The 26,210-nt window shown below is 38.9% G+C and overlaps 1 protein-coding gene and 1 long non-coding RNA gene across 4 annotated transcripts in view; both read left to right on the forward strand.

Annotated features, from left to right (window-relative positions):
• Positions 1-26,210, forward strand: part of Fur2 (furin-like protease 2) — a 527,066-nt gene that overhangs the window by 367,218 nt on the left and 133,638 nt on the right. The window lies entirely within an intron of this gene.
• On the forward strand, positions 7,145-11,567 carry LOC143176915 (uncharacterized). 2 transcript variants are annotated; one of them, XR_013001460.1, is made up of 3 exons: positions 7,145-7,330; positions 7,595-7,791; positions 11,158-11,567. It is a non-coding gene; the product is annotated as an uncharacterized LOC143176915 (long non-coding RNA). The 2 variants fall into 2 exon arrangements; XR_013001459.1 differs by having other exon boundaries at positions 7,629-7,791.

A 26,210-nucleotide genomic window follows, 5' to 3' on the forward strand; every position in this document is an offset into this window, starting at 1 on the left:
AAATTGTTCAGTAGAAACCTTAACAGTACAATCATTGAGACAGTTACTTCAATTATCTTCGTGTAAATCAGTTTCCCTGCTACTTCTCCAGAAAAGCATGTTATGTGTCGAATAACTGGAAAAAATGAGGTCAGTAGTTCCAGTGTTCAAATAAAACATCTTCGATCCATCATCTCCATTTCTTAACACATTGCGTGCCGGCTAATTTTCGGAAAACTGAATTGTGCGGATGGCAATTCTCACTGAGGTCAACTTATATCACTATACATAGAGAAATTCAGATATATTGTTATGTAATATATTTTAAATAGATAATCAATTCCAATGAAATTTTATATTTTCTTCAATACTGTGGTAATTAGCGAAGTTGCATAGCTAAGTGTCTTTACGTAAAAACTAGATTTTACTTAGATTTCTCGTTACCGGTACGCAATGCGTTAAGAAACGAATCATATTCCAAGGGGTTAACACGCTCCCGCAAGACTTCCCCCTCGTTCCCCCCTTGTTCCCCGGTGTTTCCGCAGAAGTCGATATCCACCGCCTGTTGCTCCATCTCCTTTTATCCCCGTCTCGACCCCATGGGGCGAGCGGTAGCCACGACAACCGGCGGACACCCTCTCCGCGTAAAACACGATCTCCGGGGCCGGGAATTGCGGCCAGATTGGAAGGGCAATTCTGCAATTTTCACTCGATCGAACGATTCTTCGTCGCTCTCTCTACTTCCACCCCCATGCACCCCTTCTTTCAGGTCACGTGCCTGCACCCGCGGTATAATCCGATCGGTTTCAGGCCATTCGTCGAACTTTCAGCTTAATTTCATCGGCCGCTTATTAGCCGCAGGCATCACGGCTAAACACTCCGTTGCTTGTTTGCTCTGGACGCTTTATAACGCCGCCATTGAATAATTGATGCAGGACACACTCCGGTAAATATTTGATCGGCTCCGGGAATACCCGATTTCGAGTAACTGGTTTTATTTGACACGGCTGTCGACGCGAGTTTCCTTCGAGATCTTTTTCTCCTTTGTTCTTTCGATTGTAATGTTGATTGATTGTAATGATTGGTTTGTTGTAGTGTAGTATCTAGAATTTTTAGCGTAGGTTAAGGTGTTTTTAAGAGTGAATGTAAGAATGTGAGCGAAGGACAGGCTGTGAAACGATCGAGGGAAAGTGGCCTACACAACGTCATCATCAACGTTTGTGATGAGTGCGAGTGAGAAGAATGCTTGCGGTGGAGAGAATGATTTTTGGGAGAGAATGTCTGTAAAAGAGTGGCAAGAGAGTGGCGAGAGAGAGTCGTTTGTTGGCCTCCGTGGCATTGAGTTGTATTTTTTACGCGTTGTCCGTGTTGTTTCCATATTTCATTAAATATATAGTGATCCCGGACGAGCCCCCAAGTTTATAGTGGGGCTACTATTATTATAGATATTGAAAAGGTGGATCTTCAGTAAAAAGAGAATTAGAAAACAATATGGACAACACGTAAAAATACAACTTAATGCCACGAAGGCCAACACACGACTCGCTATCACGCACAACAAACCATTCATCCTACAATACTTTAATCTACCCTAAATAATTCTAGATACTACAAATACATATATTTATTCCTAGTTCTCGATTACTGAAGATCCTCCTTTTCACTATCTATAATAATACTCCCACTATGATAGTAATGTACAAGCTTGACTCAACCATTTGCGCTCGAGAATTGACTCTTAGTTTTGACACAGCAAAACTATGAAGTAGAATATTTAGTATTCGAAATTCAACTTTGTATTACTAATATTTAACTAAAATAGCTGTGTCGCTTAGTTTATCTGTGAATTATCGTTAAATTAGTTTCAATGCCTGATTTCGCGTAACCGGTTTTATCCGGCACGGCTGTCGACGCGAGAGTTTCCTTGGAGATCTTTTCTTTGTTCTTTCGAGTGTAATGATTGGCTTGTTACAGTAATGTACAAGCTTGTAGTTTTCACAACAGAGCAATCTCGTTAATAAAATGGATGCTGAAAGTTCGTTAAATTCTTCATAATCGAAGCTGCATATTAATCAGAGCAAAGAAACTATTGTATTATCAATCTGTTATCTTCAAACGAAACTTCCATTTCAAGCAGAATGCAAAATTTCCTGCATTTCTTCCAAATTGTTGATAATAGAATATTACACGAGTTTAGCGAAAATAAATAAACCATGAAGTTAATAAACATTATTCCCATCAATATTAAAACAACTTCCACAACAGAAGAATCTCGTTAATAAAATTACTAACATTCCAGTAAATCCTCCATGCTCGAAACTGCGTATTGATGCAAGCATTCCCATGAACCAAATAAGAAATCACTAATCTATTATCTTTGAATATATTTGAAGATTCATTTGAATGAAATGTCCACGTCGAACAGACAATTCCCTTGCATTTCTCCCGTAAAACGCCCATAAAATTCAAACACCTCCGAAACAAGCATTCCAAAATACGTGAGTTCCACTGGAGCAGTAGGTCCAGTGCGAAAACAGCAATTTCGTTAAGTAAAAATGTAAAACGGACGTAAGACGCACTCGAGATCAGTGAAACGTCAGCGCGTAGGTGGAACACGCGGCAACAGTCGGAGAGAACGAAAACGTTCTGCGCGAGTAGTTCGAAGCTTCTTAAATGATTATCTTCCAACTATTCCAGCGAAGTGAAGCACGCTCGGCAACGAACTTCGGGATTTGTTGAAACGCCGGGGCTTCAGCGAGAAATTCCGAGAAAACGCGAATAATATTCGCAGACATCGACCTGGTTTCCGGCGTTTGTTCGTCGCGGTTCCACCGCTGGAGCTGGGTGGCTGCTTACGGATCATTTCATGCGTCACTCGAAACACGAATTAACGGAGATTCTTTGAAAACGAAAGATTATACGATTGCTTAAATAATAGCGGAAAGACACACGAGCTGTCCGAGCGATTGAATCATTTGCCTCGTTCGAACGTTGGTTTCTCAGAAAATTATCGAAGAATTTGATTCGGTGATACGCAGTTTGTCTGAATTATTTGTTTCTGTCACTCGCACTTCGAGTTATCGGAGTTCCTGGGGCGAAAAATAATAGTTAACGGGCTCCGACGCTGGTTTCTGATAGTTTCATGGAAAGTGAAGATGAACACCGCGGGCTGCGTCGCTTTCTCGCTCTTCGGAGAAGTTGGCCGACGCTTGGTTCACTGGGAAATATAACAAATGGAAATCCAACGTTGACGCGCCGTTCTTTCGCCGTGACTTCTCCGTTTAGACTGATCTCTTCTCCGTTCGCTCGCAAATTGGAGGTTCCCAATGTGCTGCTGAGCAGTTCCTACTATACCGAATGAATTTAATCGAGAACAACAATTTTATGCGAAGAAGTCCTGTTTGTCTATTTATACATCGTTGGAACCTACATCGCGAAGTGCCCATTGTCCTCGAGAAATCTTTGCAGCATCCCCGTAACGCGAACAAAAACATAACCACCATATGCTCAGCTCTATACCTCACAACTTTCGTCCAAAACATTCGTTCCTATCACTCGCATTTCCGAAGTTACCGAGTTTCGTCCAGAAAACTGAAATTCTGTCGACAGCTCGAAATGGCTCCCGACTTCCCCTTTTCGCGACGGTTCAAAAAACGTCAGTTTCTCAGACAAACCATCGAAGAACTCGATTCAGCGATGCGCGATTCGTCTAAACTATTCGTTTCCATCGCTCGCACTTCGAGTTATCTAGTTTCGTCCGAAAAACGGCCACCTGGCACTGCTCGGTGGAACGTCGGTATCGCGATGAAAAATTAATAACCGCACTGAAAAATTAGCGGGAAACTCGATGAAACGTCAAGTTGTAACGAACAACGGGCATGCATAATAGCAACAAGAAACTTCTATGGCCATTGGTTCGCCGAATTCTCGACCAAATGAAAACGGCGAAAGGTGTTCCGCTCTCGCGGCGCGGAAATTCTTTTGTTAAGCAAATAGCGCGACCCGGCTTCAAAGGATTGCGGTAAAGAGCAGAAACACGGAAGTGTACTCTCAGAACTGTACAACTATTGACGCTGAAGCAGTTAAAGTAGCTCTTTTTTCAATAAACACCTCGCGGAGGCATTCAGGAACAATGAGGAGTTAATGAAGTTAACCTCTCTTATAACAATGTGTCAGACTCGTGGCAAGGATTTCAAACAGAATTCAACGAACATGAATATTAATTATAAATTTAATTTAATATTAGAGCAAACGTAGATGTAGAATATGCCTGAGATTTTTGTTTTTTTTTTTTCAATAAATTTTTAATAACGAAAGAAAGAAATCGTATATCAAGAGGTTAAAACGGAGTTAAGTGCTAATTCGCGTTCTTTCAATCGGCTTCTACTTGAATTCTACCCTTTCATCTTCTCGGCAACCTTCGAACGAAGTTTTGTGGTATGTACAAGATACAAGGAAGATAAAATAATCGTCGGGAACAATCTCGACTCTTCAGTTTCCGGTTTATTAACGTTTGATCTTCTGATTTCTTACAATCGTGTGCAACAGATGTTTTATTGAATATAATTCAGTAGAAATTCTACGCTTGTTCTGTTGCGGCGATATTCAGCTAGATGAACATGTAATAATAATAACGATTTATTACATATTTAAATTCAATTAATAATAGAGACACAATGATAAACAAACGAAATAATATTTAATTAGTGGATGGATCGGTCAAAGGCATGAATTTTTCGATCGCGACCCCTTTCTCATTTTCTGTCCAGCTGTCAACGGTGTAAGTACCTATTACTGCTATTACCTTCTAAAAAGCTTTCCAATAAAGTGGACCTTGTAGCAAGGGGCATTAAAAACTGGCTCTAATTAAGCTGAAAGCGTCCGGCGCATTTTTTTTCGCCTAGTACTGCGAAGAGTCTGCCGGAGTGAGTATCTAGAAGACGTGGAGCACGAGCCTCCTCGTAATTATCGTTAATATTAATTGTTAATGATAATGCGAGCAGCATTTGATGGAATAATTGCAGGAGAAAGAGAATTTTATTTGAAACAGTATAATTATTTCATCACAGCCCATAATAAAACACTAACTAAATGAAACAACACGCACACTATTTATATACTCGGATGCTCTTGTCTCACTCACACACTTTCTAGAACATTCTTTCATCACCATGCATTAACTTCACGTATATTTGGAATATTCTAGATTCTTAAAGAAAAGAACATTATTAACATATGGAGAAAATCAATATAATCTAGAATACTCCAACGCTTTCAACATTCTTTCGAAACACGTTCACACACACAGTCGCATCATTCATCTATTGCACACACATTTATCACTCAAATACATCCATTCCCACATAATTTATCAAAGGTTTCATATTTGCGAGTAGAAGATGTGATTCTTTTTTAGCAATAAATTGAGATGTCGTTTAGAATAGTTATGCTCTTGGTGTAGAATGAGTGAGACTCGTGACGAAGATTTCTAACAATTGAAAAATGTTGTTCGTTGCTTAGGGGTGATACGGGGTTGGCTTTTAGTAGAATATTTTTGAAGATACAAACCGCCCTTAAGACACTACTCTGTTTTTGGGAATAAGTGGGAGAAGGATTGGCAGAAGAAAGGGGACAGTAAGAGTAGGGAAGGGTTTTGATAGAGAGTTGAAACCTCTGCCAAGTGAAGTGAGGAACAAGTTCGATCAGGAACAAGTTCAATGAGGAACAAGCTCAATGAAGAACAAGTTCAACGAGCAACAAGTTCAATGAGGAACAAGTTCAACGAGGAACAGGTTCAATGAGGAACAAGTTCAACGAGGAACAGGCTCTACCAAGTGCAGTAAGGAACAAGTTTAATCAGGAAAAAGCTCTATCAGGAACAAGCTCTATCAAAAACAAGTTCAGTTCAATCAGGAACAAGTTCAGTTCAACGAGCAACTAATTTCAATCAGGAACAAGTTCACTTCAATCAGCAACAAGCCGAACCAGAAACAAGTTCAATGCCATCACCAACAACCTCCAATCAAGAACAAATTCATAAACAAACTCACAAACCCTCCATCAGTCCCTCAGTCAATTAATCATCAAAACCTCCCGTGATCTTCACACCAAACCTCAATCCCAAATAAATCAATCCTCGCAAAGCGCGCTCCAAAACGAAAGCAGACCAACGATCCAAGTAAAAACTCGACGTTCGATTCCACAAATCGAGCCGCGAACCGTTCGCGAGTGTTCTCCGCGCGAGTGGACGCGCTCGGAAGCGGGCGGAGGTGTAATTCCGCGCTGGCGTCGTTCCCGGCGGGCTGCGTATGGAAATTTCGCGACAATCCTCGGAGCGCGCGGCGCGTTACACGGACGTGCAGGCAAACGAGATGGTGGGCGTGTCGCCGGGAAACGCCGGGAAATACGACAAACCGACGAAGCAATAAGACCGCTTCGCTCCCAGCCAGTAAGTTATAACCGTGGAGTCGTATTTCATACGTGCAAATTGCTCGGAGCGCGCGTACCTACCTGCTCCCGCGGACAGGTGTACGATGAGGAAGCGCAAAAGGCAGATTGGAACGCCGGGAGACAAAGAAGGAACCTGTTGGAGATGTGTGCGCCGATCTGTAACGGATTACTGCGTTGCTTTCTGCGTTTTTCTGGCTGTCGATGGATAAAATCGCAGAATTTCGAAGTTTACGTTTGAGTAATCGAGTAATGTTTATTGGAACTTGTGGAGAAATGGATACTGCTTGGACATTTGCTTTTATTGCGACTGTTTTATTTTAGTTGTAAATTGAAGTATTTATACAGGGTGTTCCATTTGGAAGTGCAAACAAGAAGGTGGAACGTTTTTCTGTCTGTCGATGGATGAAATCGGAAAGTTTACGTTCAAATGTTGGAGTAATGCTTGTTCGGACTGGAGAAATGGACAACTTGGACATTTGATTTTATTGCGGCTGTTTTATTTTAGTTGTAAATTGAAGTATTTATACAGGGTGTTCCATTGGAAGTAGAATCGAGAAGGTGGTTTTATGTGAAAAGATGAATCGGAGATAAAGAAGCTTCGTTCTTAAGACGATCGGTTTTGAATAATCAGCTGGAACTTCCAAAAGGCAGATTGGAACGCCGGGAAACAAAGAAGGAACCTATAAATTTCAGTATTTATACAGGGTAATTCCATTGGGAGTAGAATCGAGAAGGTGGTTCTATGTGAAAAGACGAATTGGAGATAAAGAAGCTTCATTCTCGAGACAATCAGTTTTAAATGCTCAACTAGGACTACCAAGCACTTAAACTGACTTTTCCAAGATTCTTGATAAAACTGAGAACTGCGTTCATTAAGATTTCAGTCGATTTATATTTTAAGGTAAGCATTGCTGAATTAGATTCATTAACGATTTCTCAGAGAAGCATCCGTACCTTCTCGGTGATTCTATAAAAAGAAATTAGGAATGTAGTTCTAGTTATTCTAGTTATTGTAGTTCTAGTAATTTAGAAATTAGGTAGATCTAGTCTTAAATGACTTTACGAGAAGCCATAAAAATTCCGTGTATGTCATAAACGAAGCTTCGGGAAGCTTTAATTAGGATGTTTCAAGTGAAAAATTACTTGTTGCTTTTAATTCGTCAAGCGTGCTAAACAAACGACGTGCTGATTACGAATAGATCGCGCATTGGGCGAATTTCGGGAAGAGTTTCGGGGAAACTCGATTTCCGGTTGGTTGATTGGCGGGCTGTGACGTGTGCGTCATTAGAGGGGACTAAGGTCGACGTGTTGGAAATGGGGAAAACTGATGATGGTCTAGTGAAGGATGAGTTTGTTCAGTCGGTGAGTCTAATTTGATTCTTTTTAATTTTGGTAGTTAGTTGGCATTGTAATGTGATGTGCGAGGTGTTAGGTATGATACGAAGTTGTTGAAGTAAATTCAAGGAAGAACAAGTAGATACTAGTAAATACAAGTATGTACAAGTGAGTACGAGCAAATAGAAGCTAATACAAGCAAGTACAAGTGAGTACAAGTGAGTACAAGTGAGTACGAGCAAGTACAAGCAAATGCAAGCAAATACAAGCAAGTACAAATAAGTACAAGCAAGTAAAAGTAAATTCAACTAAATCTAAGCAAATATAAGCAAGTACAAGCAAGTACAAGCAAATGCAAGCTAAAGCAAGCTAAAACAAGCTAAAACAAGCTAAAACAATCTAATACAAGTAAGTACAAGTAAGTACAAGCATATCCAAGCAAATGCAAGCAAGTATAACCTAAAACTAGCTTACACAAGCTAATACAAGCTAATACAAGTAAGTGCAAGCAAATATAAGCAAGCACAAGCTAAAACAAGCTTATACAAGTAAGTACAAGCTAACACAAGCTAAAATAAGTAAGTACAAGCAATTGCAAGCAAATACAAGCAAGTACAAACTAAAACAAGCTTGCACAAGTAAGTACAAGCAAAGTACAATCAAGTACAATCAAGTACAAGTAAATACAAGTAAATACAAGCAAATACAAGTAAATTATAGCTCACAGAAACGAATAAAAGATTAAAATCGAACGATACGGAAGGAGAATACAGAAGGACGTGCATTCGTCCTGCGTTCGACGAGTACACGCTCTATTTTTCGATTTTATTGCAGAACCAGAGGTTCTTCCAACTAAATTCCACAGTTAACTAATTAAATACGGAAGCTTAGTCGCCATGATCCGTGGTTCTAAACGCGATCGCCTCGATTCAAACATAACAGCGCGACTCGGTTCGTAGACGGCACGTGCCGTTCGCGTATTCCGCACCAGTTTTTGATGGAAACGCCGGCCTACGCTCGAAGCTAACCATTTTATCCGAATCCTCCTCGCCGAGACTTCTGACCGTGCCGGCAATGAAACCCGATATATAAGTGCGGCGAAATTCCACGCACGCGAAGCGAAATTAAATTGTTTCCCCGGAGCGTGCCGCGGGATCCGCGGAAGATTCCGAAGAACCCGCCCGTCGAACGGACGTTCCGCTCTGCTAACGAATTTACAACGTCGCCTGGAACTTTCCGTTGCTACCTACGTAAGTAGATTAGCAATTTATGCTAGCTGCGCGAAGATTATGCGCCGCGAGCTTAGAGCCGAGTAAGCCGAGTTCTGAGAGGCTGCGGAGTTTCGAGGCGGAAGAGGGTTGAATTATTTTTCGTTGACACGTTGAATGATTCACTCAGTCATGAAAATTTCACACTGAATTCCTATCTTGCCTTCGCAAATACCGTACCATTGATTTACTGAGATTCTCCCGATTAGAACGAGCCCAAACACGACACGTATCGGACTAGTTTTTCGATTTCATGGAAACGCGCCTTTAACTTCGATAATTGCATTGAATTTGTGAAACTAGTCCGATTCCCATCGTGTTTGGGCTCATTTTAAACAGCGCGATCTCAAGAATTCACTGGTATAGGGACAGTAATGAAAATAATAATCAGTAATAAAATAATGACTAAATTAATCATTTGTTCCTTGGTTTTCCAAATACAAAAAATTGAAGAATGTTTTATACATATATTTCAGGAAAAGTCTTGAAGCATAAAGGTGATTCCATTACGTTGTTTATAAATTCTAATGGAAATTTTAAAAACAGTCATTTGACTGGTCGCGGTAGGAATAGTGAACTACTGAAGAATATTAAATTTCGATGATCGAACCTTGTTACTTTCGGTTAAATCCAATAGAAACTACAGGTTGAAATCCACTAATCGAAAGACAACGAAGAATTGATCAATTTGTTTGTCCTCCGTTGCCAGTCGGCGAATAATGGAAACAAAATTCGATCGACGCGCTCGCATCGATGAATTCCCGGGGAAACTCCCTTTCCTCCCGCCTGATATCCGCTTTGCACGTCGTCGAGGGCTCGTTTCATGTGGTCCATGGACTCGTCGAGTGCATAAAACTTTCTCAAAAACTTCCCGGCAATGTCGGAAGTTCCGCCGGTAATGAAATTTCATTTTCGAAACTACGACGCTTTTCCTCGTCGATCAAATTCTCGTCCCCGAACTTTTTTATTCTGCGCTCCAGTAGGGTTAAACATCGCGCCGAGTTATGAAGATCGAGTGGCTTGCGAAATTTCAGTGGCAGTTCGCCTAATTTTATTATGTGCCGTGCGATGCTGATATTAACGCATCGCGTTTTGTTTATTATAAGTATCAGTTACTATTTATGTGGGAATATTGAATAAATAATTGAAAGCTGGATAAAGTTACGTATAATTCAGTAGAAAACTGAAAAAGTGTGCAACCATTGTTCTCTGCTCGGTTAAATTTTACTGTTGATGCCTGAATCTGTGAAATTTAAGCGAGCAGCGCGGGCAAGTTATGAAGATTGAGTGGTTTGCGAAATTTCAGTGGCAGTTCACCTAATTTTATTATGTACCATGCGATGCTGTTATTAACGCATCGCGTTTTGTTTATTACAAGTTACTGTTGGTGCGGGAATATTGAATAAATAATTGGAAGCTGGATAAAGTTATGTGTAATTGAGTAGAAAACTGAAAAAGTGTGCAACAATGTGTACAAGATTTTACTTTGTCAAGCTGAGTCAATTTCTGAGAGAAATATCTCCCTCCTTTGGCCTCTGCTCGGTTAAATTGTACTACTGATGCCTTAAACTGTGAAATTTAAGTGAGCATCACTAAATTTTCCACGAATCCAGCATTCATCGTGTATTTTCGATTCTTGAAATTGATAGAAATATCGAAGTTATCAACGAGTAAATGAATTTCCAACTACATGGCAGTGTTTTCTAATTACTGAACTATTTGATGAACCATATATTTGAAATTTAATATTAATTAATGTGGAAATACAAATGCTTTCAATCGTACAAAATGGAATCATGTACTTTTGTTGGAAATGTTAATGAAGTTGCAGTATTTATTTAATTATTATGCTTGCTCTGAATTTATCGGTATTGATTAATTCAATTTATTTAATACTACTCGAAATAGCATTTACATATAGTAAAATTTTATTACAAATTTATATATAAATTATATTACAAATTTATATATAAATTATATTACAAATTTATATATAAATTATATTACAAATTTATATATAAATTGTATTATATATAATTATTATAATAATACATTTTATACATTATTTATATACAGTGGCAAAATGTTTCAGATTACTGAGTTCCTTATTTTTCTTCTGTTTCAGGTGAGCTTCCGTTTCCTGCAGCTCTGTATTTGAGAATCTAAGTGAGTACTACGGAATTTTCATGATATTCGGTATCAACCGAGGTTTCCAAGGTTTTCTGGGTAGGAAAAAGAGTTCTCTACTGTTCGGTTCAACCAGAACTGAGTGAAAACGGAGGAGGAAGCGTCTGTTCTCGTTGCAATAATGGAAACAGATGTTACTTGTTTCGCAGGGAAAGAGTTTCTGTTAATCGCGCGGAGGAAACGTTAACATTCGTTCATCAACCTCTGTTTCCTGTTAAGTAAACCAAAACTGAGTAAGAATTAAACAAAAGAAAAGTACATAGTCGTAATAGTTAGAAAATAGATGTTATATATTGCAGAGAAGAAGAATTTTCGTGAATTATTTAGAGAAAACGTGAAAATTCGTTGATCAACGCTCTGTTTTCTCTTAATTATACCAAACTGAGTAAGAATGAAACAAAAGAAGAGTTTGTAGTTGTAATAGTTAGAAAATAGATGTTGTTTATTTCATAGAAGAAGAATTTTCGTGAATTGCTTAGAGAAAACGTAAAACTTCGTTGATTAACCATCTGTTTTCTCTTAATTGAACAAAAACTGAATAAGAATGAAACAAAAGAAGAGTTCATAGTTGTAACATTCAAAAAACATATATTATTTATTTCAAAGAAAAGGAATTATTGTTAATCGCGTAATGAAAATGTCAAAATTTATTCTACTGTTCCCTCTTAATTAAACCAGAACTGAGTAAAACCGAAGAAAGAAGATTTAATACTTGTCGTAATCAAAGAAAATTATATTATTTGCTTCGAAAGAAAGGAATTTTCGTTCAGAAAGCAGAAAGAACGTCAAGATTTGTTAATCAATTCATGTTCCCTTAATTAACTCAAAACTCAGTAAAAATAAAAGAAGAATTAATACTCGTAATCAAAGAAAATTATATCATTCGCTTCGAAAGAAAGGAATTTTCGTTCAGAACACAGATAAAGCGTCAAAATTCGTTGATCGACTCAGGTTCCCATAATTAACCCAAAAATTAAGTAAAACCAAAGAAAGAAGAGTTAATACTCGTAACATTTAAAAACCATATATTATTTACTTCAAAGAAAAAAAATTTTTGTTAGCCAACTAAAGAAAACATCAAAATTCGTAATCAACTCACAGGGTTCCCTTAATTAATCCAAAACTCATCAAAAACAAACAAAGAATTAACACTCATAATCAAATAAATAAAATCAAATAAAATTATATCATTTGCTTCGAAAGAAAAGAATTCTTGTTAACCAACTAAAGAAAACATAAAAATTCATAATCAACTTACGTTCTCTTAATAAATCCAAACCTCATCAAAAACAAAAAAGAATTAACACTCATAATCAAATAAAATTACACCATTCGCTTCCAAAGAAACGAATTTTCATTCAACAACGCAGAAAAAACGTCAAAATTCGTTGATCGACTGAATGCATTCATTTCCGAATTTTCTCCAAATATAATCCGAGTATGTTCATATAGAATTACGTAATATTAATCACATTAGGCAGTGATCATGTGTGTGTGTGTGCGCTCTACGAGTTGCGCACGCGAAGCTAATACTCACGTGAGAATATTTCCGGATTTTGCGATGAAAGGTTTCATCGCGCTCGATGTCGAAATACAATATTGTTCTTCGGCTGAAATTAACGGAACATGATACAGGAACGGTCCGGGAACCAATTCGTTTTTCCATAATTGATACATGTGCCGCGTATTAATTGATCGCTCTACTTGCCGGCGGAACGAGAATCGAGTCGCTTCGACGGCAATATCGATTTTTTTTGATTTTCAGACATTTTAATGGGATAAAGAGTATTCTTTTGTGGTTGATAGAGGAGTTGTGGGTTTATTGGATTTTTTTTTGGTAGAAATTGTTGAGATTGTTAATAAAAATCATTGAAATTTGATGTGTTGATATGTTTTTGAATTTTTCGAAATTTTAATGGGATAAATAGCATTTTTTCTAGTTCTTCTTTAATATTATAGCTTTATTTGTTTTTTTTTCTGGAAGAAACAACTGAAAATGTTAATAGAATTCATAAAAATTTAATATTTGAGATATATTGACATATATTATCGAGTCGCTTCGAAGACCATATCGATTTTTTTAGATTTTTCCAAATTTTAATAGAAGAAATAGTATCTTTGCTAGTTGTTCGAGGATTTATAGGTTAATTTTTTTTCTGGGAGAAACAACTGAGATTGTTAACAAAATTCATTGAAATTTAATATTTGATATATGTTTTTGAATTTGTTGAAATTTTAATAGGATAAATAGTATCTTTTCTAGTTCTCCAAACACTTATAGCTTTATTTGTTTTATTCTAAGAATGTTCATAGAATTTATTGAAATCTGATATATTGATGTTTTCAGATTTTTCGAAATTTTAATGTGATAAACAGTATCTTTTGCATTCACAAATATTTCTATTATAATTTTCATATATTTCGTTTATATTGTTTGATTCGTTTATCCGAGGAATTAGTAAACCGTGGGTCCACGATACGGTCGCAGATGTTTGCTGTTTTTGAGAGCCCGGAGAATTCCGTTCAATTAAGAATGCGCATTTTAGCCACTCCAACTCAATAGCAATTGACGTACCATAACCCCAATAAAGGCCGCGCGGAAATTCCGCGTTTCGACCGCATGGCGCTTACATACCTGGGCAAACCACCACCGGTAAACCCGTCACCCATTCCAAACAAAAACCGACCTCCGAATGGTTACAAAAGCGAATCAGCGGCGTCGCGAATTTCTGCTTAAAAATAACGGCGAATTCGGTGGTTCGATGGATAAATCTCCGTGGAATAATCGTTAGAAATAGTAGATTGGTTAATTAGTTTAAGAATTAAAGGAATTATCAAGTTTTTTATAGAAAGTAGTGGAAAATCTAGAGTTTGATGGATAAATTTCGATGAAATATTGATTAGAATCAGTGTACATTGGTTTATAGTTCCAGAATCAGTGTTATTGTAAATTTCTGATTGAAAATATTGAAAAATTCAGAGGTGGATGAATAAATTTCGATGGAGTAATCATTAGAAACAACAGATTGCTTTGTGGTTTAAAAATCAGTGGAACCATGAATTTTTTAATTGAAAATATCGAGAAATTTAGAGCTGGATGAATAAATTTCGATGGAATAATGATTAGAAATAGTAGATTGCTTTACGGTTTAAGAATTAGTGGAATCATAAAGCTTTTCATTGAAAATACTGATAAATTTAGAGTTCGATGGATAAATTTCGATGAAATAATCATTAGAAACAATATACAATATTTATACTTCAACAATTAGTGGAATCACGAATTTTTTAATCGAAAATACTGTCAAATTCAGAGCTCAATGTACAGATTTCACTGAAACAATAATTGAAACCAATGTACATTTATACTTCAAGAATTATTCCAGATTATTCCAAATTTCTACTTAAAAATCCCGTCAAATTCAGAGCTCGACCACAACCATAAAATAAAAACCCCTAATAACGCTTACAAAATTTTAAACGTTCCTCTACCAAAATGGAATAAAGATCAGTGGCTCAAGGACGCTCTCCGCGAACTCGCAAAGCGGCCAAGGATAGTTTCCGTCCTTCGATTCCCGATATCCTCTCGCCGGCTCCCGAGTGCGAAACTGCGCGAGGCGCTGTGTCGCGGAAATGTATTAGTGAGCCGTACGTGCGGGTAGATCGGCGCGCAATTATGCAAAACGCGGCTCATTTTAAATGTAGAAACGCGGAGTACCATTTATGGCAGCGCCGCCGCACGGGAGCATACGCGCTAGCGTCGCCTCGTTCCACGTGTATCCCGTGCTTTTTCATGGAAATGCGTCGCGCGATCATGAAATTTATTCAGTCGACCCCGCGAGGAACGGGCTTAAGCGGCGCTGTTTAAGGAACTTTTTGTTAAGTAAGGGAAACGTAATCTTCGATGGTTCGCGACGCGCACCTGCGAGGAGTTTCTGGAAGCTTGTTGAGTAGGATGTTCGTTGGTGGCTTTGGATGGGAGTTGATGGTGATTACTGGTGATATGAATGGGTGGGGATGAGGGGTTTTTGGTAGTTGGAGGAATAGGGATGGGAGTGGAAGGATTGTAATGAGTGAGTGGTTGATTGATTGGAATTGATGATGGAGGTTTTCTGTGTTTGTTCCTGAACTTGTTCCTTATTCAATTTGTTCAACTTGTTCCTGATTCAACTTGGTTGCTGATTGAACTGGACTTGTTCCTAATTGAACTTGATTGCTCATTGAATTGGACTTGTTCCTGATTCAACTTGGTTGTTGATTGCACTTGTTCCTGATTGAACTGCACTTGTTCTTGATAGAACTTGGTTGATTATTGAACTGAACTTGTTCCTAATTGCACTTGGTTGCTTATTGAACTAAACTTGTTCCTGATTGAACTGAACTTGTCCTTGATAGAACTTCGTTGATCATTGAACTGAACTTGTTCCTGATCGAGCTTCCAAACCTCCATGAACTCATTCCCAACAGAAACCTGCAGTCATCCCTGCAGAAAGCGTCAAGCCGGATCGCTAATGATCAATTTTCGCAGCGAGGCGGACGCGTCGAGTAAATGGCGACGCCAGAAAAATCGCGCGGTTGAAAAAGCCCCGCAAGAAAAGGGTTTCCCCGAGCAAAAAAAAAAGCGCCGAGGATTTTAAAGAGTCGCCGCGGCGAATTGTGCGCGGCCGTTATTAAATACGGATGTATTCCGCCGCGCGAATCATTAATCGGGCTCCGGCTGATAATAACGTCAGCCGCCGCGCCGACGAAGAAAAGCGAGAGGCCGGGGCGTTTGAAATTCTCGTCGGATATCAGGCAGACAGAATTGACCGGGATGCGCGACGTCGCGATATTATCAAGGCTGCAGCCCGTGGCCGCGTCGCGCTTTAATTACGAAGATCAAAGGAACTCTTTTATTGACCAAAAAATGTTCGTTTCCCTCGATCGGCTCTGATGCGCGTGTAGGATATGTCGCGAGGACGGGACAAGCAATTAACCCGGGATATTTTAATTACGCGATCTTTCTTAGCTGGTAGTTTTAAACGTTGGGTCTTGTTGTTTGGATTTCGTGTCGAAGTTTGTGGAGTTTGTGTGGGGAATGTTGGATGAGTTGTGTGAAGTTAAATGTAAGTGAGGGGAGAGAATTGAATAGGAATGAAGTACTCGTTTCTTAAGAATGTTTTAGTATTCGCGATGGGAGAGAGGTATTTAGTAGGTGGAATATTGCATTGTTTAGCTTGTTTCGTGTTATTTCGTTTTGTAGAGTATTTTAGAAGATACGTTTGTGGTTTTGTTGGGAGTAAACTTACCAATTGTTTGTGCGGGAAATATTGAATAAATAATTGGAAGCTGTATAAAGTTACATGTAATTCAGTAGAAAACTCAATAGCAAAGTGTGCGACAATGTGTGCAAGATTTTACTTTGTCAAGCTGTGCTGAGTCAATTTTTGGGAGAAATATCTTCCTCCTTTGTCCTCTGCTCGCTTAAATTGGAATGATGATGCCCTAAACTGTGAAATTTAAGTGAGCACCGCTGAATTTTCTATGAATCCAGCATGGATCGTGTATTTTCCGAATTAGAGAGGTCAGAATTGCCAACTTTGTAAGACGTTTTCATTGAAATTCGAGTTTCGTGACGGTGCAATCATTTTCTAGTGAATTTTCATTGAAAGTGCTGAGGGTTAACGCGAGAAATTAGGTCAGAGGAGTAGATATTACTTTGTCAAGTGGTGTTGAGTCAATTTTTGGGAGAAGTATCTTCCTCCTTTATCCTCTGCTCGCTTGAATACTGTCGATGCTCGAAACTGTGAAATTTAAGCGAGCATCACCGAATTTTCCACGAATCCAGCATTCATCCTGTATTTTCGATCTTCGAAATTGATGGAAATATTGAAGTGATCAGTGAGTAAATGAATTTCCAACTATATGGCAATGTTTTCTAATTACTGAACTATTTGACGAGCCATATATTTGACGATGCACGTCTAATGTGACACGAAAATAAGTGTTACTCTTCCATCATCAATCGTTAACCTTTGGGAACATACACATAGAACGAACATCCACATTTGTTCTCCTAATAAATTACTAACGACAAAGTAGTTGTATCTGTTCGTGCACCAGGAAATATTGAATAAATAATTCAAAGTGCGCTGTATAAAGTTACATATAATTCAGTGGAAAACTAAACAGCAAAGTGTGCAATAATACGAATGGTAATACAGGTGACGATATAATTACACGAGAGCGCGCTCGTTCAAAATTACAAGAGTCGCCTGGAGAAATCTCCGTCGTCGGTCCGTACTTTGAAATATCTGGCCTTTCGGCCGGAAACAACTCTGTTTAAAGTGGCGCCGGAGGAGTAGCGATGCGGATGAATTCCCCGATCGGTTGCTTCTTATTCTGCCGATCGGCAAGGAGGCGGTCGTCTTTTCTACCGTTCGTTAGACGAACTCGCGCCTCCGACGCAACGGTCGTCCTCGAGTAGCATCAGTGACGCGTCTGGGAAATTCCTAAAGTCCTGACCGCAGCTTGAACCCCACACGATCCTCCCTTACTGTTTTACAATACCAAACTTACGGGCACCAACGCTAATTCAACGACAAGAAGGCAACATCCTTTAGAAGCGTTCGCGCAGAATTTCTCGGAGCACTAAACGATTTATATTATGAATATTTCGACGCTGTTTCACGATACGCGATAAGTCGAAGCTACGTCGATGTGCTTCTGTGTCGCTGGTTTTGCGATTTTTAGCCATTTCTATTTTCGATGATTCTACTCTTAGAATCCTATATTCAGTCATTCTACATTGATTCATATGTTCCAATAATTCAAAATTAATCACTTTCAAGCATACTATACTATACATAATTAGTAAATTCTCATTGTCGATTGTGTCTAAAATAAGGAAATCTCATTGTCCACTCATTTTTCGCTAACATCATAATATCTGAAACATGTGACCGTCACTCTCATTAAATTTCTAATATAATTTGGCCACAGTTTATTAACCAGATCCCGACAACACCAGTTTTTCTCAAGTCCCGCGACTATCCTCCGAGCGCGACACCAACGAACACACGGAAAATGCGTTAAAAGCGCTCGTTAACCGCTTAATTTGACGTACGTGACCAATATGAAAACTGGCTGCCGACAATGTGTCTCTTAAACGAAACTGCCGCGAGAAAAAAATCATTACGGACGCGTGGCTTAACGAATGGCGTGTTAACGTCGCGTCATTCTTTCAAACTTACGGAGCAACTCGCATTGGCTAGTTAATACGTAATTATCTCCTTAATTGTTTATCTTTAAAAGCTTTTAATTGCCTAAGTGTTATTTCAAGCATGTCGTCATTCAGTTCATTCAAAAGAATATCGTTTATAACTAATTAAAAAATCTCGAATATTAACGAAAGATTTCCGAGTGCAAAAGATTAATTGCATCAAAACGCTAATAGTCTAAAGAACGCTTCAAACTCATTTATCAAATACAACCTGTTTAATTCTACACCCCATAGCTTCCCCATAAAACCCCCCTACACCACAAGCACTCCATCCACCAACACACAACCACCTGCCAATGCATAAACAATGAATGCCTCGAATCTCGAGAAAACTGCACTGCTTCCGCGCTCTCAAAGGCTCGAGCAGTTAGGAAAGATTCGCGTGCAGCTCTGCAATTTGCATAGCGCCGTACGACAACGGAACAGGCTCTTCGAGCGTTTCCATTAGCTCCCGCGATTACGTCGATCCCATCCAGAGCCGTTCGTTCCCTGTGATCGACGAGTCCTCGAGCGGCGAGCGAGGCCGACGACGCTTCCGCGCAACTTCTGGCTCTCGTCGCGAACTGCAAAGAGCATTATCAACTTCTTAAACCGTCCCTCGGAAATGATATATAAGCGAAGTTCAGCCGGCGACTCCGCGGGAACCGGCTCGGCTCCTCGGAGACGGGATAAAAGGAGAAGCGGCGCGCGACAAAAGCCTCGAGGGAGCGATATCTCGCCGATGTTCCCGATTTTATTTCGCCGTCCGCCGGCGGAAGTAGCTCGGACCAATCGGAAGGTGTCTCGAATCGAGTCGAATCGAGTTGAACAATTCCGCGCGGCCGAGAGCGACTCCCTTTTTAGCGGAGCGGAGTCGTAATTTACCGTGTTACAGCTCGCCGACTCGTTTACTGCTGCGGGCTGAGCGAAGTATCTCGCGGTGTGAACGATACCGTGTGAGAGGTTACAATGGGAGTTCGAGTGTGATGGGAGAGCTTTATGGGAGACGTGGAATTGATGAAGGGTTCAAAATTCGATGCGATTGCGATGTTGAGAGTTTTTTCGTGGGTATCTTGGATTTGATTGTAATGTATGAGTGGAGATGGGATTTGTTTGCAGGTAAAACAGTAATAATGATGATGATGATGATTTATTTATTATTTGTATGGTAGTTGTGTTTAGTTTTTGAGGGAAGGTTTGTAGAAACTTAGCAACGATTGGTAACTTTCAATTCTAATGTTGTATGAATAGAACTGGCATTAATGTGCAGGTCAAATAATAATAATAATAATAAATAATAATAATAATAATGGTTTGTTATTTATTTATTATTTGTATGGTAGTTGTGTTTAGTTTTCAAGTGAAAGTTTGTAGGAACTCAGCTGCGGATTAACTTGCAATTTTCGATGTGTGAATAGTGGAATTCAGGGTTTTGTCTACAGTTGTTGAATTAACGTTACTAATTTTGTAATATATTCACCATAGAAGTCTCTTTTAATTAAGTTTCCATGCAATTAATGTTGTAGTACTTGGTTCTCTAATGGTAACGTTCTAATAACGTGAGATGACGGATTTTATGTGTTTGCGAAGGATTGGAGAATAGAGTCGCCCGCGTGCGTCCGCCATTTTGTGCGAGAGCGCCGTAAACATGGCGGCCGCGTCACGGGAGACCGTATTTTGGAGTGGTTATGTTCTGTGCTCGCTGGTATAGAAAATCTAGAGGTAACTTAAACAATTATGTATTATTTATAATGCATTATAGATTATATTACCTATATTACATCGTGTAATATCTGATTCTCTATTTAAATACATTAAATTATCGCTGTACGCCATACAATTATCATTATATCATATGATATATAATTCATAAATATCTGATTTCTTAAAAATATGAAATCATATATAATAAATTTATCACTATATTACATCCTATAATACATAATTCATAAATATATGATTTCTTACTTGAAAAGACATTATAATAAATATCAGAAAAATACAATATTAAAAATTACACATATGTCACACAGGGGTAATTTGAAATTTTGAAACGCTCCATATACTTCACAATATCTACACACATAAACAAACTAGCATAAACATTACAATATCAACAAACACCCATACTCGCATAATGATACAATCATTCGCAATAAAAATCTCCCTAAAACATTACAATTCTCCCTCAAAAATCCAAACAAAACCAACGATCTCTATTGCGTATTCCGTCGATTCCACGCGACATCAAAACATTCCGCGCTGCGAACAAAGGGAAAAACCGTTACGCGACGTGGCGGCGCAGAATGGGGACGGTTTCCCCGGCGGAATGACCAGGTAAATGGTTAGACACGAGTCCAGTTATAAGTGGCTTACCCGTATTGCCAACGTAAGCTCCATTATTCGACTTCCAACGGGAGAGACTTCGCCGATCGGGGCTCGTTCGACTAATACCGCTAATTACTCTCTCGTCGAGGACGTGCTCAGTGGCTGGAGCCGCCTAACGAACGCTAATTGAACGCCGTTGTGACATCGTAATGCTAAGAATACCCGGCAATCTGTCTGGCCGCCCCTCTTTTTAGTAGTCTAACCCCTCGAGTCAAATGCGAGGCTATTGCGCGCGCCTATTAACGACGGCTCGATCGCCAATTCATCAACCCTTTCCTTACCTCTCTTTCACCGTTCGCCGCTCGTTAACGCTCGGATTATTCCGGCTTTCACGGGGGAAAAGTCGGGAATTCCTCGAAATTATGATCGTGAGGGGTGAACACAGTTACTCCCGAGGATCTCTGCACTATGATCGATCGATCTCGGTGGTTTTACAATGGTTTTTCTGCTGTGATGGGAATTTTTTGGAATTCTTGTGATTCGTTGTGTGATATGTGTGTGTGAAACTATGTGGGACTATATAAAACTTGACGAAGCTATGTAAAACTGTATAAAACTCGATAAGATTAAATAAATCTGTATAAAACGATGTAAAACTATGGAAAACTATATGGAACTATATAAAACTTGACAGAACTATATAAAACTATATAAAAATTGATAAAACTATATAAAAGTTGACAAAACTGTATAAAACTGTATAAAAATTGGCAGAACTATATAAAACTATATAAAACTTGACAGAACTATATAAAATCATATCAAACCATATAATACTAAATAAAACGATATAAAATTCTATAAAACTCTATAAAACTATATCAAACCATATAAAACCATGTAAAACGATACAAAACTATATATCACTACATACAACTGAATAAAACTATATAGAACTACATAAAACTCGATAAAACCATATAATACTATATAAAACTACATCAAACCATATAATACTACATAACACTACAAAAAACTAAATAAAACAATAAAAATATCTTAAATATATATCCCAATCGTCGAAATTTCAACCTGAAATTCCAAAATCGAGATAAATTTCAAGAATAAATTTAAATACTAAATACAGTAAACGTGAATCTAGTGATCTGCGTGTTTGATACTCTGTTACATGGGAACTCGTTGTTTAGTAATGTTATTGAATAAATGGAATAGCCGATAATTCATAGAACATATAATAGAGAACAAGTAATATAAGACCAAAAGGATTAAAGTGAAAAAAAAGGTGCATCATGGTAATGTGTAGCACGTGGCACAGAAGCATCAGCGTGTCGATGCCGGTGTAACTCTCATAACATGCAAATTTCGGGAATGTATCCGGCGAATTTCGAACAACAGGTACACAAAAATATTTTAGAATCTTCAATAAACTACCCTAAAATTTTTAGACTTTACACATCCAAATTTTCTACTAAGGAACACAGACCGAAACGTTGCATTTCTCGTTTTCACTGGAAACACTATAAAAATTCGTCGCAGTTTACTTAGTTAACACTACTGATCAGTTAAATTTTTGAAATTGTTCAGTAAAAACCTCAACAGTAATCATTGAGACAGTCGCTTCAATTATCTTCGTGTAAATCAGTTTCCCCGCTACTTCTCCAGAAAAGCATGTTATGTGTCGAATAACTGGAAAAAATGAGGTCGGTAGTTCCAGTGTTCAAATAAAACATCTTTGATCCATCATCTCCATTTCTTAACACATTGCGTACCGGTAACGAGAAATCTCGTTTTCATATAAAGACACTTAGCTATACAACTTCGCTAATTACCGCAGCATTGAGAAAATATAAAATTTAATTCGAATTGATTATCTATTCAAAATATATTACATAACAATATGATATCTAAGTTTTTCTATGTATAGTGATATAAGTTGACCTCAGTGAAACTTGCCATCCGCACAATTCAGTTTTCTGCAAATTAGCCGGTATGCAATGTGTTAACATCGAAGAATACACACAGAAAATGATTTCCATGGGAAGACGTTCGAGTGCAAAGCGTAAACATTCCGAGTTCCAAATCGATTCCACGTCCTGCAGCGATAAGAATCCTGAACACTGGTACATCTGCCGGCCTCGTGCTCATTCGATCTTAATTCGCGGATCGATGGGAGCCGCGCGTTTTTCCCGGGACGACGTCAAAGAGCCGGTCAGCGGGAAAACGAGGGTCGTTAAGGAAGAGATTGATGCGCGCGATGACGTTTCCAGGGAATATAAAACCATCGTTCCGTGAACGAGGGAGCGAAAGTAGGACTGGCCCGATGGTTAATGCCTCTCCCCCGAAGAATCGGCGAACAGAAAAATCTTACTTAGCGATCGCCGCTTTTTCCCTTCGACCTGATTGCCTCCCGAGGGGGAAACGGGTCGAGGTAATTTCTGCTAGCAGGGAAACGAAGAAGATCGTATGAATCATGTATAGGGCTGCTTAATCTTCTCTGTTCCGAATGAAACGATCATGGGCGCACCAAATAACAGGGAATCGATGCGTGTTTCACCGATTTAGGAATGTCGAGGTCTCTGTGTCGAGTTTTTGCGTGGGAGTGGTGGAGCGTGGTGCGATGGTGTGCGGTATGTGGTTGTATGGCGTGTATGGTACATTTGTTATGTAGGAGAAAGAGAATTTTATTAGAAACAGTATGATTATTTCTTGACAACTCACAATAAAACACTATTTATATACTCGGATGCTCTTGCATCACTCACACACACTCTAGAACATTCTTACATCACCGTGCATTAGCTTCACATATATTTGGAATATTCTAGATTTATAAAAAAAGTGAACATTATTAACGTATAGAGGAAATCAATATAATCTAGAATATTCCAATGCTTTGAACATTCATTCGAAACGCGCTCACACACACAGTTGCGTCATTCATCTATTGCACACACATTCATCACTCGAATACATCCATTCTCACAGTTATACATGATTTTGTGTGTTTGAGAGATTAGATATTTAGGAATTATGTATTGTAGGAAGTAATGTAATATGTTGTATGAAGCAGTGTAATGGTATACAATATGTAATTGGCATGTAATAATGAATTTAGTAAGAGGAATTGTACATGATTCGTACACAGGTGTGTACATTAGTTTGGTATATTGATTAGTTTGCGTAGAGTGATGCGTTTCTGAAGAATCTAGCATGTAAAGCAAGGTTATCAAGGTTCAAGACATCATTGGCAATTTTGGAACAGAAACGTCTCAACGTGAGTTGTGCGTTTTCCAGTGCAATAGGTTAAATTAATTAGTAACTGAAAAAGAATCTAGCGTGTAAAGTAACAAGATCATCAATGTTTCAAAGACATCATTAGCAATTTTGGAAGAAAAACGTTTCGATATGTGTTGTGTATCTTTCAGTGTAATAATTAAAATTAATTAGTAACTGGTAAAGAATTTATTAGACCTATTAAACACAGATATGTACATTAATTTCGTTTATTGATCATTTTGCATAGAGTGGTGGGTTTCTGAAGAATCTAGCATGTAAAGCAAGATGATCAATTGTCAGTAACTGATGAACTCAGGAGTGTCAATTCGAGCAATTCGGTGGTTATTGTTAACCAGTTAACTGTGTTATACTAATTCTTTCATGAATTCTTTATTTTCTCACGTAAACATGTAATTCTTTGTTTCGCTTTGATCTTCCATTAAAATATACTCATTTTTATTTTATTGCGCGCAGAACCAGAGGTTGAACACATTGCGTACCGGCTAATTTTCAGAAAACTGAATTCTGCGGATGGCAAATTTCAGTGAGGTCAACTTATATCACAATACATAGAAAAACTCAGATATCATATTGTTATGTAACATATTTTAAATAGATAATCAATTCGAATCAAATTTTATATTTTTTCAATGCTGTGGTAATTAGCGAAGTTGCATAACTAAGTGTCTTCATATAAAAACGAGATTTCTCGTTAGCGGTACGCAATGTGTTAATTATATGCAGAATTATATCAGAACAATATCAAACAATATCAACATCGGTCTGCAAAATAATCAATAAACGAAATTAATGTACATATCTGTGTTTAACAGGTGTAATAAATTGTTAACCAGCGTTGCTTGCACAGCATTGTTTCTGTTGGTTAATATCGGTAGGTACACTGAGTTAGAACTGGTATCTGAGACGAGACCAAAGTTTCTTAGTCGCACACATCGTGTCTCAGTTGTAATTCTCCGAGGAGAATGGCATCCGCTATAAACCAGACGTGTAAAATATGACTTGTCTCGTGTCATACAAGCGGAATGAACTCTGTCATTTGTCAGACTACTGGAACGTGTCAAGGTCTGAATAATGCGCGGAGTCTGTTTTCGGGGAACTTAGTGAAATAGGAAATCATAGATTCACCATGATATTACGATGGGATATTGACATCTTCCAAAAAGATAGGGACTGTCTATGAGAGGTTATCTGGGAATGTGGAAATCAGTCTTGGTTTTGATTAGGTCTTGGTCTTGGTTAGGTTTTCTTTAGGTCTTGATCTTCTTTAGGTCTTGGTCTTGATCTTGATTTTGGGCTTGGTCTTGGTTGGATCTCCTTTAGGTCTTGGTTAGATCTTGGTCTTGATCTTCTTTAGGTCTTGGCCTTGATCCTGCTGTTAAACTTGATTATTTGACTCGACTTCAAAGGACTACCTCCTATAATCCTACAGCATTGATACGTCGTAATTAGGTTTCGTCTCAAATAAATCGCGACACGTCGCCTATCATGCGTTCGCGTCGAGCTTTTCCTTTTAGGGCTTTTCCAAAGGTCACCGGAAAGGTACGCTATCATTTTTTCGAAGCGTCGAATAGGGTTGCGTCGGTATGTTTGCGCGATCCATCGACGTCCACGCTCGGCCGTGGTACACAACCGTCGCTTAATCCGGCCGTTCCATCAAACTCCGGCGCGCAAAGCTCGCAATCGGCCCGGCGAAGGTTAAAGCTTGCAGGGGCTTACAGGTTACGGCGGAGGTTACGTAATCAATCGAACCAGCGGCTGGCTCTTAGGGGACAATACTTCCTCGAACAATCTCCTGGATCGATTGGGGATTGTCGTCGAGAGGACAAGCGGCGGCGACGTCGGCGACGGAGGCGGCGGCACTTTATATCCGAATCTCGTCTAGTTATTTGCTTACACGGGGCACGTGCTTGGCTTCGGGTCGGGTTATGGATGAGTTACACGTAGCGGGGTCGGATCGAAGACCACCGGCGCACCCCCGATGAAGTTATCGCGCGCTATGTACATTTCCCTCTGCGATTACCTATCGGCCATTCGGATCTCCGCGCGGTAACAAATGCGAGATCTGCAGGGGAATTTCGGGAACAGTCGTGCGCGTGCTGAAATGC

This window comes from Nomia melanderi, chromosome 1 (genome assembly GCF_051020985.1).
Source record: "Nomia melanderi isolate GNS246 chromosome 1, iyNomMela1, whole genome shotgun sequence".
NCBI classification, from domain to species: Eukaryota; Metazoa; Arthropoda; class Insecta; order Hymenoptera; family Halictidae; genus Nomia; species Nomia melanderi.